Below are 16,434 nucleotides of genomic sequence, written 5' to 3'. Positions count from 1 at the left end.
GTGCAGCAGGTAGTGCCAGACATGGCGGGCAGTATCCGATGTGGCAGAAGACACTGGACGTGGCAGAAGACACTGGACGTGGCAGAAGACACTGAACGTGGCAAATGACAGCAGGTGCAGTAGACACGACTCCAACACTGGTAGGCACAGGAACAAGAACAATACGGGATACAGGAACAGGTAACAGGGCACTGGTAACAACTGGAACGGGAAACACTAAGGGACCATTTACAAGACAGACTGGGATAAACTAACAACGCTCAGGCAAGGATCAGAAGGGCTGGGGCCTTCTTATAGACCAGGAAATCATGGGCCGTTGATGATGATGATGATGTGCCCGCGCTGGCCCTTTAGGACGGGCACGAGTGTGCGCACGCACCCTATGGGACACAGCAGAACGGAGCAAAAGTGAGCGCTGGCGTCTCCTAGAAAGGAGACAGGGACCAGCGCTCACGGATCCATGGCTGCGGGCGTCGGGAGGTGAGTAAACCCGACGGCCCGTGGCCATTGACCCTACAACTATGACCAAGAAATATGTAGTGGTGAAAGATTCATGGGTGGATTACCATCCACCTTCAATACTCCCTTGCCTGCCGGTTCATCTTTGGATATGTTTTTAAGAGAGGTTACATGGGATGTGAAATATTTAATATATCCCACTGTCACATCCAATTTGTTGGCCGATAAACGAAGAGCACTAAAGTGGCTTAGTTCGAATAATAACATTGTCCTGAAGCCGGCAGACAAGGGAGGCAATATTGTATTATTATCGAAAGAATATTACATGCAGGAGGCCCATCGTCAGTTGGACGACTATACAGTCTATGAAACGTTGAAAAAGGATCCTACTGTGTTATACCTGGGGATATTGAGATCACTATTAAGAAAAGTGGTTGAATGGGGTTATTTTTCAAATCGGTTTGTAGAGAAATTAATTATACCACTGTAATGCCGGGGTAGGGAGACAGACAGGTGAGCCCTAATCTACCTGCCACTCAGTCCCTGCCTACTTGCAACGGCCCGTCCTAGGCGATGGCGTACAACTGGGCGACGGTCCCTACTCCCACTATGTGCACGACAGACAGACAGACAAGGGTACAAAGAAGCAAAGGGAAAAGGGGCAGATGCCCACGGCAACACCGTGAGCACAAGAGTAGTGAACGAGCCGAGTCAAACCAGGAGTGTACGAGGTACCAAACGCAGAGCAAGAGAGTAGTCAGTAAAGCCAGGGTCAATATGAAGCAGAGGACAAATAGTACAAGCAGCATCAGCAGAGTCAGGAAACAAGTAGAATCACAGGCAAAGGAGAAGCAGGAAATGAAGGTATAAATAGACAGAGGGCGGGAGCTAGCTCCGTCTGGCCGGGCTGTGATAGGCTCTCCCACTCCTCAGCCTCCCAGCCTGAGTGGTGGAAGATCGAGTCACTCTATCAGACTTAGGAGCAGGTGCAGACTGAGTAACCACGGGCGTCGACACAGAAGCTGTGTCTGGCAGATCCTTTGCAACCAAAACCTTCCCAAAAACACATATTGGTATTTCATCCCAAAGGTACATAAATCAATGAGCTGTCCACCAGGACATCCTATAGTAGCAGGAATTGGCTCTGTGACTGAGCCCCTTTCTTGCTGTCAAGATTGGATGCTACGTCAATTATTGATGAATATACCATCATATCTACAGGGCACTAATGATTTCCTGTGGTTGGCAACGACATTTTAAGTTGGCTAGCCTTGACTTCGAGAGTCTATACACACACATCCCGCAAGATGCGGGTGTACAGGTTGTCAGACGTCAATTGCAGTACACTAAAGAGGACCCCTGCTTCACTGAGTATATTTGTGAGGCACTACAATTTGTGCTAAACCATAACTCTTTCCAATTCGATGGAAAATGGTATCGCCAGATAGTCAGAACGGCTATGGGGACCCCGGTCGCCCCTACTTTTGCAAACCTTTTTCTTGCTGAATTGGAGCATAAAATTATATATAATATATCTAACCCTTTTACTAAACACTTACAAATCTTTTTGCGCTACATCGACTAGATATTTATAGTATGGTCTGTTAGTCAGTAAGAGTTTTTGGAATTCATAGAGTATCTTAATAATAATAAATATGAATATGAATTTTACATATAAATTTGTGGAAGAAGAGATAGAATTCTTAGATGTATATATAAGTGTAAAAGAGGGACAACTGCAAACAAAGGGATATCGTAAACCCACTGCAACTAACACACTGTTAAGGTTTGACAGTTATCACCCCAAGCACATCATGAAATCTCTCCCATATGCCCAATTTTAAAGGCTAAGGAGAATTAACAATAGTGAGAAGGCGTTCTTTGAGCAATCAGAGGAACTTAGTCAGAGATTACTTTCACAGGGATACTCCTCTCACCTCATTGCTAATGCTTTTGAAAGAGCCAAAGATCCTGATTACATCCAAAACGCATCAAAAAATTAATACTAAGGATAATAAGTAATTTGTATTGTCCTTTGGTCATAGTCCCATGAGTGATGTCATACGTTCTAGTATTCAGAACAAATGGCATCTGGATGAGAACGATCCATTGCTAGCCGAGGTTGCAACCAGACGACCAATTGTATCCTTCAGTAGATGTCAAAATCTGAGAGATTTTAGTGAAGGGTCGTTTTACATCTAATAGGGAAAAAGGAGCCTGGTTGCCGATCATAAGGCAATCATTGATGTGGTCAATGTAAATTCTGCGATTTTCTTATACGTACTAGGTACCTTAATGTAGGGGGCTGTACATTCCACATTAATGAATTGATAACCTGCAAAATGCAGTATGTAGTCTATGTGATCTTTTGTCCATGTGAGAAATTTTATGTAGGCAAGACAATCCGTCCAATGCAAAAAAGATTTGGTGAAACATTCCTCCCCCTATGTGTGAATGTACCATAAGAATGTGTGTTGGCGGTTTGTTTTTTTTTTGTTTGTTTTTTTTGCCAGGACTGGTTTTTAGTCCCAGTCTGGGCCTACCTCCCAGAATTCAAATCAGAGGAAGCTCTGTGAGGACATTGTGTAAGCAAGGAATGCTGAAAGATTTTAGATCTTAAGTGTGTATAATTGTTATTGTAGCTTTGGACTATAACACAGGCTTTAACTCAGGTTGAGAACAATATCAGAAACACCTTGTACTTACAAAGTTTTTGCTATTAACCTAATTTCCCTTAAAAACATGCCATCTGAAAATCTAAGCCATTTTGTAATCTACTTCAATTAAAAATGTTGCACCACTGCTGAGCTATCAACTTACCTCTGTCCCATGTCTCCACATCAGGAGTAGCCTGTCAATCAAAAGTTTGTCCTACAGGTGATGTCACTACCACGGCCGAGTCCATGCAGTTCACTCTGTTCTTCTCGTCTGACCAGCGCATTCCGTTGCTTGGTGTATGCACAGACAGCAGTTCTACCATCACTCTCTGAGATGCGCTCTTTATTCTACGGCGCATGCTCAGCTGCATCCATGGACTTCTATGGGCTCCATTGACTTCAATGGAGCCCATAGAACGCAATATGAAGCCAAGTAGGCGCAGTAACAGTTATCAACTGCTCCACAGGACCTTAGCGATACCAGGAAGTAAAGGGTACCCATGGGGATACTGAAGGTGTGCAAAAGTAAGGGTTTTTACAAAAATGTGTGCCCATTTGTATTAAATTGTATAGTATATGCGATCCCAGCACTAACCTAGTGATTTATGGTTGTGGGAAAACCCTTTTAAAAATAAAAACTATAAATTATTTAAATGAAAAAGTGATTTCCAAAGGTGGAAATGCATCTAAATATAGATTCAAATGTTTTGGTTTATTTCTCAATCGTTCCATGGTTTAGCTTTTAATGGACATTTGCCTATAGATGTTTCTTAAGCTGTAAATCTTTTCTGATGCCTAAACATTCTCTTATTTTTGTAGTCAAAATCTGAATAGAAACGGTTATAACCCCTCATAACATACTTCTTAAGAAGATTTGCCTTTAATTAATAAAACAACAGACATAATTCTTTAAAATCTATAGAGTAACTTCAAACAACATATGCTAAAATGCTAAATGGATCATATTCAGCTGTTAGACGTTATCAGATTGTCCTTAGAGAATGACTTCCGCTTGTCTGAGGAATAAATTATGCTCTAGAATATGTGATATATAAAGAAGTGCACTGGAGTAGCTATAGGACAAATGAATGCCATCACTAACTTCACACAGGAAGGAAGGCCTGTGTTTGCTTTCATTCTGCAATTAAACACAATGGTGAGACCTGAAGAGCTTTTGTTTTTCCAAGAGTTTGTCCCGTGACCATAATGAGCAGACTTTTCAAATCACAATGGGGGAGCAACAATAATTTTAGGCCGAAATAAAATACAATAGGTTCTCTTTTGTACGAGTGGAAGTCAAAAAGTAAAGATGCCTGCTATAATATTTTTAATATAGTCAAGTTACATTGCATTTCTTACAGATAAACACATTATTTTTCAACATAATTACATTGTTACTCGTCTAGGCAGTAGAGCAAGGGATCAAATTCCTGCTGGTAAAAGATTTATCCTGCTTACATAGCTGTTTCCAGATTTCTTTGAAGTATAAGCTTCAAAACTGTTTCTAGAAAAACATGTAATTCAGCGGAACGTCTTATAAGTTCTCAGTCCCAAATACTCAAACGAATCACAGTATGACAAGCGGTGTGTGGCCAGGCATTAGAAGTTTTTCCGATGAAGATTCTGCTTCAGTCTCTTGATAGGAACTACACTTTCATCAAACTTTTAATGTGTCATGAAGACATATCAAAAGTGTAGATCATTGGGGTCTGGGTGCTGAGACCCCCACCGTTGCTCAAACAAAGATGCAAAAGCACTCATCTGAGCGTTTTGCTCCTCGTCAGGTTGAAGACGGCATACACAGAACATCTATGTAAGCCGACTTTAGCTTGACAGGGAGCGTCGATCACAGCATACGGTGCAGGGCGCTCAGCTGAGCACTTCTGCACCTTCGTTTCTACAACAGAGGCGGTCTCAGCACCCGGACCCCACCAATCCAAAACTTTTCATATTTCTCTGTGACATAACAAAAGTTTGAATAAAGTGTAGCTACTCTTTAAGTATTTAATCTTATAACAAGTGCATTACGGGCTTTGATTCGACTCACTTACCCAGCCTTCGCACCATTTCTAAACATATTGCGTTGTGATAAAATGAGAACCATATACAGCTACAATTTCAACGTGATTTTCATTGTGCCTTTTACCCAAAAGAGAAAAAAAATCCAGATATTGGATAAATTCTCTCATCTACACACCCTCTATTCCTAAACTGGCTGTAACAATAACATATTGCCTAAGAATTTTCTGCCCTCTAGGGGAAAAATATCAATCTACATGACATTACAGTTACATTGAACTAAGCAACACATTCACTGTACATTTCTCCGCATTTATATACGTTCAACTAAATTTGATTATGAAAATTAGGATCAAATAGTTTCCAATCATTTCCACTTAAATTATTAAAAATAATAATGGAGTGCCACGGAAAATCTCATTAAGTTCTTTGACATCTCATATCAATTCCCAATATGTGGGTTTACTAACTAAAGATAAATCTAGTGCTTCTCTCCACTACATGTATAACTAGTGATGATGTCATTAGTGCTTAATATAATTATTAATTATTATTATTATTATATAGTAGACTATAATAGAGGTGAATGTGATTTGTTTTTAATTATTTACCTGCCTTTAACTATCTGCTGAACCTTCATTTCCAACACTGTAAATTGTATTAATGGTATATAATTTGTCTAATGTTATCTCTGTAACTTTTGTCAGTGTTTGATCCTCATTAAGTTTTATGATCCATCCAGACCAGCTAGTTTGTTTGTTTATCTCCGCATAGTATTTTCACCTCATGAGTTAAGTTTATTTGATTAATAGCAGAATTAATTAATTAATAAAGCCAAGATCTAAGCATCTACTCCCCTATAAATTTAGATGTAGCATAGGGGAAAGCACTCATGCAGGGTTCGCATGATGGTAGAAATCATCTTTTTTTAAGTATCAAAGTGTTGCGGCAGATATACAGTACATGACAGTTAGACCATGCATGAGACAGGCATGCTATGTGATCTACACAAACAAACTTGCATTCATTACAATTATTGTAGCACATTTTTTGTCTGTTTTTCACAAAGAATCCTCTCCATGTTCACTGTATCAGTCATCATTTCAGCTGTTGTTTGATTTCAAACCTACCACCCATTTATGCCTTTTCTGGATTCAATCCTGATCAGTCCCTCTCTCCTTCCCCCGTCCATTTATAGCTCACATGTACTATCAACTTCCCTCAATCACCTTAAACCATCACTCTCCAGCCTGCAAAATAAATGTTGATTCCTTAAATCACTGAACCATCTTCTGTCTCTCTCCATTCTCATGCTATAAAGCTGCAGGGGACATCTCTCCTGACTCTGGTCCTCCCTCTTCTACAGCCATGTTCAACATCATACCTGCCACACATAGAAACCCTGCAAATCTTATTAACATTATTTAGATGTCTTCTCCTTTTAACTGTGCACTCCGGAATGCTTGGTCTGTGTGCAATAAACTCAACTTTATTCATGACTTATTCCTATCTAACTCTTTCAACCTTGTGGCTCTTACAGAAACATGGCTTCACCAATCTGACATCGCTTCTACCGCTGCTCTATGATATGGTGGTTTACACTTTTCTCATGCCCCCAGAACTGAGATCAGGCAGGGTGGAGAAGTAGGCAATCCTGGCTTCTACATTTTTTTTCCTCTGAAATACCCACTCTCATTATGGGTGATGTTACCATTCCCATTGATAGCGCAATGTCGTCATCTGCCTTTTAGTTTCTATCATTAACCTCTTCCCTAGGCCTTTCACAACTTGCTAACTCTCCTACACATGAAGACGGGAATTCCCTTGATCTTGTCTTCTTCCGTCTCTGCTCAGTATCTGACTTCATTAACTCTCCTCTCCCGCTCTCTGACCAAAGCCTTCTCTCCTTTACTATAAAAAATTCTCTGACTCCTCAGGACACGCCTACCCATCAGACATACAGAAATCTACATGCCATCCACATTCAGCAACTCATAGGCAGTCTACATTCCTCATTGTCCCCTATCTCTTCTCTCTCCTGTTCCAATCTGTCTGCCAAACATTACAATGAAACTCTCACAAATGCCTTGGATGAAGCAGCTCCCCACCTCCCGAAACAGACGAGGACAACCTTGGCAACACACCACAATGTCACTTTCTTTAGCAGTGCTCAAGGTGTGAAAACTTCTGTGGTGGGAATTGCATTTGTCAGCAGATATCCTTCATTACAAATTCGTGGTCAAAACGTACAACTCTGCTTTTCACCTTGCCAAACACGTCTTTTTCACCTCTCCCATCTCCACACTAATAATCCAAAATGACTCTTTGATACTTTTCACTCCCTCCTTAGTCCTAAAATGCAGATGTCTATCAAAGATCTAAGTACTGAAGACTTGGCCACTTCATTTAAAGTTAAAATTAACAACATCTGTCATGATATTATCTCTAAGTCCCCTTGTATCATGCATCCCCTTCCCTCCCACACTCTCTCTTCACTTTCAGCATTTGACTCAATAAAATAACTTTCTAGGATCCTCGTTTCTTCTCATTCTGCAACCTGCATTAGTGATCCTATTTCCTCACTCCTCGTCCAGTCTCTCTTCCAACTATCACTAGCCACCAAACTAAAATTTAAACTCTCTCTCTTCTGGGATATTTCCCTTTTCTTTTAAACATGCAGTTATAACGCCATCCTGTGCTGCTAATTCTCACGGTGCGGGGTGCGGACCCACTGGGTCGTACCGTGTAGCGTATAGGCAGTTGGCCAACCAGATACAATACAATGTTTATAGTCCAGAAAGGGTACTTGTGGCAATGTAGACAGTAGCAGTGATTCAGGCTTAAGATAAGGCTCCAGCAGCAGACAGACACCCGGTGGGTGTAACACAGCAGATGCAGCGGAAGACACAGCTCGACTTTAACTCTAGACGGCACAGAGGCACGGTAGCACAGGGTACAGGCAGCAGGATCGGGTAACACTGGGAACTGGAAAACACTGGGAGACCATTTGCAAGACAAACTTTAGGTATACAACAATGCTCAGGCAAAGATCGACGGGGCAGAGCCCCTTTTATAGTCCAGCGGCATTCTGGACTGATTGCAGATTAGCTGAAATTGTGCGCGCACTGGCCCTTTAAGGCCGTGCACGCACAGGCGCGCGCGCCCTTCGGGAAACAGTCTCTGAAGCAGGAAGTGAGTGCCGGTGTCTCCCTGGAGAGAGATGCCGCCTAAACTCACATGTCCATGGCCGCAGCCGTCAGAGGGTAAGTCAGAATGATGGGCCGCGGCCATAGACGTTACACTAGCTACCAATCTGTCCCTGATCCCCACCTCAACTCCAAACTCCTGGAACACTTGGTCTATTCACGTCTAATTTGCTATCTCTCTGCTAACTCTCCTCTAGACCTATTACAATCTGGTTTCCGCACTCTACAGAAACTGCCCTTCCTAAATTCTGTAATTATCTCCTGATGGATAAATCTCACGGCAACTTCTCTCTCTTGATTCTGCTGGATTTCGCTGCAGTTTTTGACACTGTAGACCACCAATTCTACTCAATATGCTCCTCTCTATTGGTCTTAAGGACACTGCTCTCTCTCTTGATTTTCTTCATATCTCTCTGACTGCTCATTCAGTGTATCATTTGCTGGTTCTACTTCTCCTATTTCCCTCGCTGTTGGGGTTTCTCAGGGCTCAGTAGTAGGTCCTCTCCTCTCTCTACACAGTAGCTATTGGACAAACTATCAGCAGATTTGGCATCCAATATTATCTATACGCTGATGACACTCAATAACACCCAATTATATACCTCTTCCCATGACATCACCCCCGTTCTAATACACCAGATACTGTTGAGCAGCCAAGCTCATCTTCCTGACCAATCACTACACCAATGCCTTTATCCTCTGCTAGTCACTGCACTGGTTGGCAAATAACTGTAGAATACAATTTAAACTTATTACTTTCAACCCTCTCTCAACCTTCTCTCCACAGTGGTACACCTTACATCTCCTTCCTCAACTTTGTCTACCACCCTACCCGTGCTCTACATTCTGCCAATGATCTTAGATTAACGTTCTCCATAATCTAAGCCTCTTAGTCCCATCTCCAAGATTTTTCTCGTGCTGCACCAGTCCTCTGGAATGCACTATCTCGGACAATGAGATTAGTTCCCAACATTGACAGTTTTAAGCGTGCACTGAACACACATCTTTTTAGACAGGCCTATCTCATTCTCTAATCTAACTCTTTTCCGTTGCCCCCCTATTATATTAGTCATCAGAACCTGACCCCTTTATCCAGCAGTATCTCCCAAACACTTCATATCTTTAATACACAGATACTGGCTAGTGATTAGTTCATGCAGCTTTATGTGTACCCATTTCCCTCATAGATTGTAAGCCCTTGCGAGCAGGGCCCTCACTCCGCTTGTTTAAATTGTTAATTAGTTTTGTTACTATGTAATGTCTGATATAGTCTGTACATGTTCCCTCTGATTTGTAAAGTGCTGCAGAATGTATTGGCGCTATATAAAGTTTATGATTGATTATTACCTGTACTAAATAATATTTTGTTGTCCTGATGTCCATGTAGTGTCTCATCATGAGATAATTAAAAATACTAGATATGACAACTTAATTTGATCCCAAAAAATCCTTTAAAAACATAAATAGATCTTAGTTAGAAAACACAATCCTTCCTAGCTAAAATAATCACAAAAGATTTTCTAAGGTAAGAAACTGTAATAAATAATAATATTATTATTATTATTAATAATAATAATGATAATAATAATGATGATGATGAAGAAAATGCTGATGAGAGGTACATTGACAGTTATGTGTAACCTGGGTAGAGTGGAAAAACTGTCATTTTTGACGGAGTTATGACCTATATTCGCTTTATGCTAATGAGTTTCTCAATAAACAACTGGGCGTGTTTTTTAACTATATGACCAAGTGGGCATTGTGGAGAGAAGTGTATGACGCTGACCAATCAGGGTCATACACTTCTCTACATTCATTTACTCTGCAGATAGCGATATAGCTATATCGCTATCTGCAGCCTCTTACACACACTATAATATTACTGCAGTGTCCTGATAATGAATATACATTACCTCCAGCCAGGACGGAATGTGTATTCAGAATCCTGACCACTTCTGTAGCGTCTCTGTGATTTACAGCATAGCAGGCGTAGTCTCGCGAGATTATGCTGTAAACTGTCATTCACAGCGAGTTCTCGCTGTGCTGTGCTGTGCTGTAAATCACAGAGACGCTACAGAAGTGGTCAGGATTCTGAATACACATCCCATCCTGGCTGGAGGTAATGTATATTCATTATCAGGACACTGCAGTAATGTTATAGTGTGTGTATGAGGCTGCAGATAGCGATATAGCTATATCGCTATCTGCAGAGTAAATGAATGGAGAGAAGTGCATGACGCTAATTGGTCAGCGTCATACACTTCTCTCCACAACGCCCACTTGGTCATATAGTAAAACACGCCCAGTTGTACATTGAGAAACTCATTAGCATAAATCTAATATAGGTCATATCTCCGTCAAAAATGATAATTTTTCTAAATAAAAAAACACCGCTGTAATCTACATTACAGCGCCGATCACATCATGTACAATATAGGGCACTTATAATGTGGTGACAGAGCCTCTTTAAAGGGAATGTGTTGCCAGCAAAACATGATTTTTTTTTTTTAGTTAAACAATTAGTGTATAGGTGATTAAACATTGTTCTAATTTTTATTTTTTTTTCACGAGTCAGGAAATATTATAAATTGGATTCAATTGGATTCTAATTTATAATATTTCCCATTGCTGGTCACTAGATGGAGCCATTCCCAAAATTGCAGCATTGCATGTGGTAAAGCAACCACATTGCTTTATGCTGCAAAATTGGGTAAAAAGCCCTCGCTCTAGTGAGCTCTCAGCATCCCCCCCTCCTTTATCCTGGCTAGTGCCGGGAGAAACGAGGGGTTTGAACGGTCTAACCTCCTACACTGTGTGTCGCCATTTTTTGAGCTAACACACAGTGTAGAAGGTTTACATACAGAAGTAAACACACACTGAAGTAAACACACACTGAACACAAACATACATAGAAATCCCTTACCTGCTCCAGTCGCCGCCGCTCCCTCCGGCCCATCCGCTCCGTCTGCTGCCGCTGCTCCATGTGCACAAGTCCGGAAGCCGCGACCGGAAGTAGTAATCTTACTGTCCGGCCGCGACTTCCGGTCCACAGGAAAATGGCGCCGGGCGGCGCGCATTTCAAATTGAACTGTGTGGGAGCGGCGCATGCGCTGTTCCCACACAGCGGCGTACATGTTAGTGGATGGAACGGGCCCCGTTCGCAGTCCCTATGGGACTGGAGCTGCCGTATTCCATGTCTGTATGTGTCGTTAATCGACACATACAGAAATGGAAAAAAAAATGGCAGCCCCCATAGGGAAGAAAAAGTGTAAAAATAAGAAAAAGTTACACACAAACACACAAATTAATCCAAACGTTTTTAATAAAGCACTAACATCTTTAACATATTAAAAAAAAAATTGTGGTAACACTGTTCCTTTAAATTACTCACTATTGATAATTATCTGCCCGATAGTTAGCAGCATCACTGGGTAAAAGTTGGCCATACACAGAACAATTTTTTGTCAAATTGGACAAAGATTGGACATTATAAATTGATCTAATACACTTTAGTATAACAAATATACTGGCACTGACACATCTATAGGAGTGCTACAAGTCCCACAAAAACCATGCAGGAATAATTGTAGACTAAACTGCACCAATTGCAATGGGTGGTGCTGTGTGGTTTAAAACAGTAGTAGATCCTGGTAGTACACTTCAACAAGAATAAACTCCACAGCATTCACCATTCAGCAAAACTTTATTCTTTATTTGAAAATCAGTGTCACAGGATGTGGAGGGTATTTATCAGGTCCGGCTCCAGGTTTATGTGGGCCCTTGGGTGACACAGACTTAGTAAGCCCCTTTGCGGGGGAACTTACGGCGGGAGAATACATCACTTTGTGCCCCCATATAGACGTTAGGCCCTGTTTATGCCCCCCATATAAAAGTTAGGACCCCAGTTTGTACCCCCATAAATGTAGTGCCCTCTGTAGATAGTGCCACACAGCCCCACTCCCACATAGTGCCACAGAGCCCCCTCCTCCCAGGTAATGCCACACAGCCCCCTTCTCCCAGGTAGTGCCACTAGCACTCTGCCTGGGACTCCTTCTCTCCTCCTGACATCACTGTCCATATATGGAAGTGATGCCGGGACGACGGCAGCGTCAGCACCCGGCAGCCGAGTGGGCCCCCCAAGGGTAGTGGGCCGTGGCACTTGCCCGGGTTTGCCGGGTGCTGACGCCGGCCCTGGTATTTAGTCTATGGCTCTTTCACGTGTTCCCACGTGAAGGCCCCAGCATTTTACAAAACCATGCCTCTTCTATACAAATTAACAGAAATGTAAAAATACAAAATGTACAAAATTAGCAAAATTTGTAACATAATATTATAGTATAGTCAGTTTGCACAATAAAAGAGACGTTATCACAGGTTAACTATTATTTCTCAAACTAAAAAAGCACTAAGATCATTTCAGACACATAGGTCAGGGCACTTCTGTCTCAAAATGTATTTCCGCTTCTTTTATAAGTAAAAGGTTATTTCTATTCCCTCCTGATGTTGGTTCTTCCACACATAGTAGTCCCGCAAACTTCATGTCTTTGGGATCACTTTTATTATATATCTGCATATGTTGTAATAAACAAGGAGAATCTACTCCTATAATTATTAAATGAACATGTTCTCCAAATTTCTTGTAGATTGGAAGAAGAGATTGCAAGAACAAGTAACCGCGTTAACGACAAATTTGTGATTATGTCATCCACCTCTTTTGCCAAACTTCCTAACCAGATATTCCTTTGTCCGATTGAGGTAGTTTCTAATTTTACAGTGACTACATCTATGATTGCCTTTCCGCATCCAGTCACTCCAGTTACACCGCGTCTCTCAGGTTCTTGCAGACTGTAAAAACAAATATGTTTTTTCAGTGCCATTTCTGATAATACAGGGTAACTTTGAATAATGTGCCGATTATTTTTAATCACTAATCGAATAACATCCCCCATAGGGCCATTTCAGAATGAAAAAATAATGCTGCTCTACCCTCTACTTGCAGTTCCAGTTTATGAATGACTTCCCATATTCCCTGTCCGCTAGTTCTTATTCGAGTAATACACATCACTCGCTCTATATCTGAGCGCCCCATTTTTTTTGCTCTGATCTGATCTCGACCCCTTTTTTGTATTTCTCTAACTTATGTCTATAACTGGTGATTTTGGATACGTGTTTTTTTGGGACCCTGCATGTTAATCTACTTTGTCACCAAAGATTGTTTCTTTATCTTGTCCAATCTAAAATTTTAAATAAAAACAGATTTGAAAGCAGCCAAAATCTTATAAGATAGCCAAAAAATCTTTTATATCTATCAAAAAAGATAAAATCTTTCTTGAAACTTGTCTTAATAGCCAATCAAGGTAGTGTTAGAGAGGCCAGCCACTATAGGTCCAATAATGTATATACTTTGGGGAGGAAATACCATTATTTGTTTTTCTTTTCATTGAATTCAAATTCAATTTTGAGGTTAAAAACACCCTTTTTCCACTCTGCGACATAGCAATGACTTAACGGACTTTGGTATATGCCTGTCTGTTCGCTTTTCAAGGATTCATAAACTGTGTCATCACTCAAATGGCGTATTGCTTTATTTTCATAATAAACCTTTGACGCCACAACAATATTGCCCCTATTGTCTTCCGACATCAAAAGGACATTTTTGTGGGTACTAAGCCAATGTAAGGTAATCTTCTGTCCCTTAGTAAGGTTTGATTTAGCTATATTGAAATTGCAAAACCAGGAAGGGCAAGTCGTAAGGTTATGCAAATCAAGGAAGTAGCAGGTGTCACTAAGATCTGCACCTAGCTCCTAGCCTAAGGCCCCTTAGTGAACAGGCGTATTGGTGGTCACTAAGGGGTTAACAGCCTAATAAGGCGCATAGGAGTGATAAAAAAAACTATATGATGTGACAATAAAGGGGGTGATAACAGGAGCAAATGTTCATGTAACCCCTCCCCTGGGGTCATCTGAAGCTATACAGGGACAGAAGAAAGATCAAACATTCCTTCCACTGCTGTCTGAACGTCCCTCTCTGGGGTCCATCTGCTCTTCACACAGGCTGAAGTGAGAGCTGCAATGCAGCTCCCACTTCAATCTAATGTAGCTCGGGCTAAATCATTCGAAATATTATTGGCTTTCAAACAAGACCAAGATCGCAATCTAGTCTGAGCTATAGCCTTTAGTAAACTCCCACTGCAGTCACACTGCTACCCCAAGCTGTGCTCATTCAATACAGTGTTCAGCTTTTCCTGTTGAACAAGCATAGCTCTGGATAATCAGAAAGGTGGTTAAAGGGGTATTCCCATCTAAGACATTTATGGCATATCTACGGATATGCCATAAGTGTCTGATAGATGCGGGTCCCAACTCTGGGACCCGTACGTATCACTGGAAGTCGGGTCACCTGACCCCTGTGCCACCTGCTTGCTCGGCTATTTCTTTAACTTCTATAGAAATCAATGGAAAGTGCCACATGAGCAGATAGCAATCAATTACCAACCATCTGACTAAAAGTAATTCTTTGCTAGAGAAATGAAAGCATATTTTATGCCCTAAATTATGTCTGAATATTTAAAAAATATGTACCCCCTACAGATATCAAACAGTTCACAAGAATTTCATGTCCTTCCCACAAATCTGAACTTCTTTGAAACTCATACATTGTAAGCTGAAACAATGCCTACAATAGAACTAAATGATCCTGTGCAGAAGAAAACACTTCTAACATACAAAGAAATACTGGAGTTGTACTGTAGAAATGTTATTGTGGCAATGCTATAGCAATAGAGGGGTTTTCTCAACAAGGAAAACTCTGCTCATATGCCCTATTAGAGTTGTCTTGATAGGAATACAGATCTTTAAAAACCAGAACACACAAATTGTTTGTCTCCTTAAAGAGGCTCTGTCACCAGATTATAAGTGCCCTATCTCCTAGATAATGCGATCGGCACTGTAATGTAGATAACAGAGGTGTTTTTTATTTTGAAAAACTATCAATTTTGAGCAAGTTATGCACAATTTTAGATTTATGCTAATTCGTTTCTTAATAGACATCTGGGCATACACTTCTCTATTAATTTTTAGCAGAACTCGCAACACAGCGTAATCTCGCAAGATCACACTGTGCAGTCACATACTCCCATATTAACTTTACCGAAGTGTCTTGGGAGTGAATAGACATCACCTCCAGCCAAGACGCGATGTCTATTCATCACTCCCGACACTTCGGCTGCTTTGTATTCTCTATACACAGCAGCTGTATCTAGTACTAAATCCTGTACCCAGGGGCGTTGCTAGGGTCTAGGGTCTTAAAAGATCAGGGGCACAAGCACGGAGGCATATTTACCCCCCCCCCCCCAGAATTATTATCTTTTAACATACATATCGGTGATAGCATATCTATAAGGCTGGGTTCACACGAGCACATTAACGTCCGTAATGGACGGACGTATTTCGGGCGGAAGTCCCGGACCGAACTCAGTGCAGGGAGCCGGGCTCCTAGCATCATAGTTATGTACGATGCTAGGAGTCCCTGCCTCTCCGTGGAACTACTGTCCCGTACTGAAAACATGATTACAGTACGGGACAGTTGTCCTGCAGAGAGGCAGGGACTCCTAGCATCGTACATAACTGTGATGCTAGGAGCCCGGCTCCCTGCACTGAGTTCGCTCCGGGATTTCCGCCCGAAATACGTCCGTCCATTACGGACGTAAAATGCTCGTGTGAACCCAGCCTAAGACAAATGCTCCTATAGCTACACCGCTGGATAGAATTGGATACATTGTCTCAGCAGACAGTATCACAGGCTTAGGGTATGTTCACACGCAGAGTTTTCAGCCGTATTTTGGGCGTAAACGGGCTGGAAATAATGGTAGCTAACATGTAGTAGGCTTAGATACAGAGCCCATCATACAGGATCACACATGGTGTGATCCTGTCTGCTAGGTCCTGTATCTAAGCCGACTTCATGGTAGGCTTAGATACAGGGTCCATGTGTGACACTGTCTGTTAGACCATGTATTTAAGCCTACCACAAGGTAGGCTTAGATACAGGGGCCCAGCAGACAGTAATCTTATACTTATACTGTATAAGATTA

Source organism: Rhinoderma darwinii, chromosome 3 (genome assembly GCF_050947455.1).
Source record: "Rhinoderma darwinii isolate aRhiDar2 chromosome 3, aRhiDar2.hap1, whole genome shotgun sequence".
Classification (NCBI taxonomy): Eukaryota; Metazoa; Chordata; class Amphibia; order Anura; family Rhinodermatidae; genus Rhinoderma; species Rhinoderma darwinii.
Note: the sequence above shows the minus strand (reverse complement) of the source record.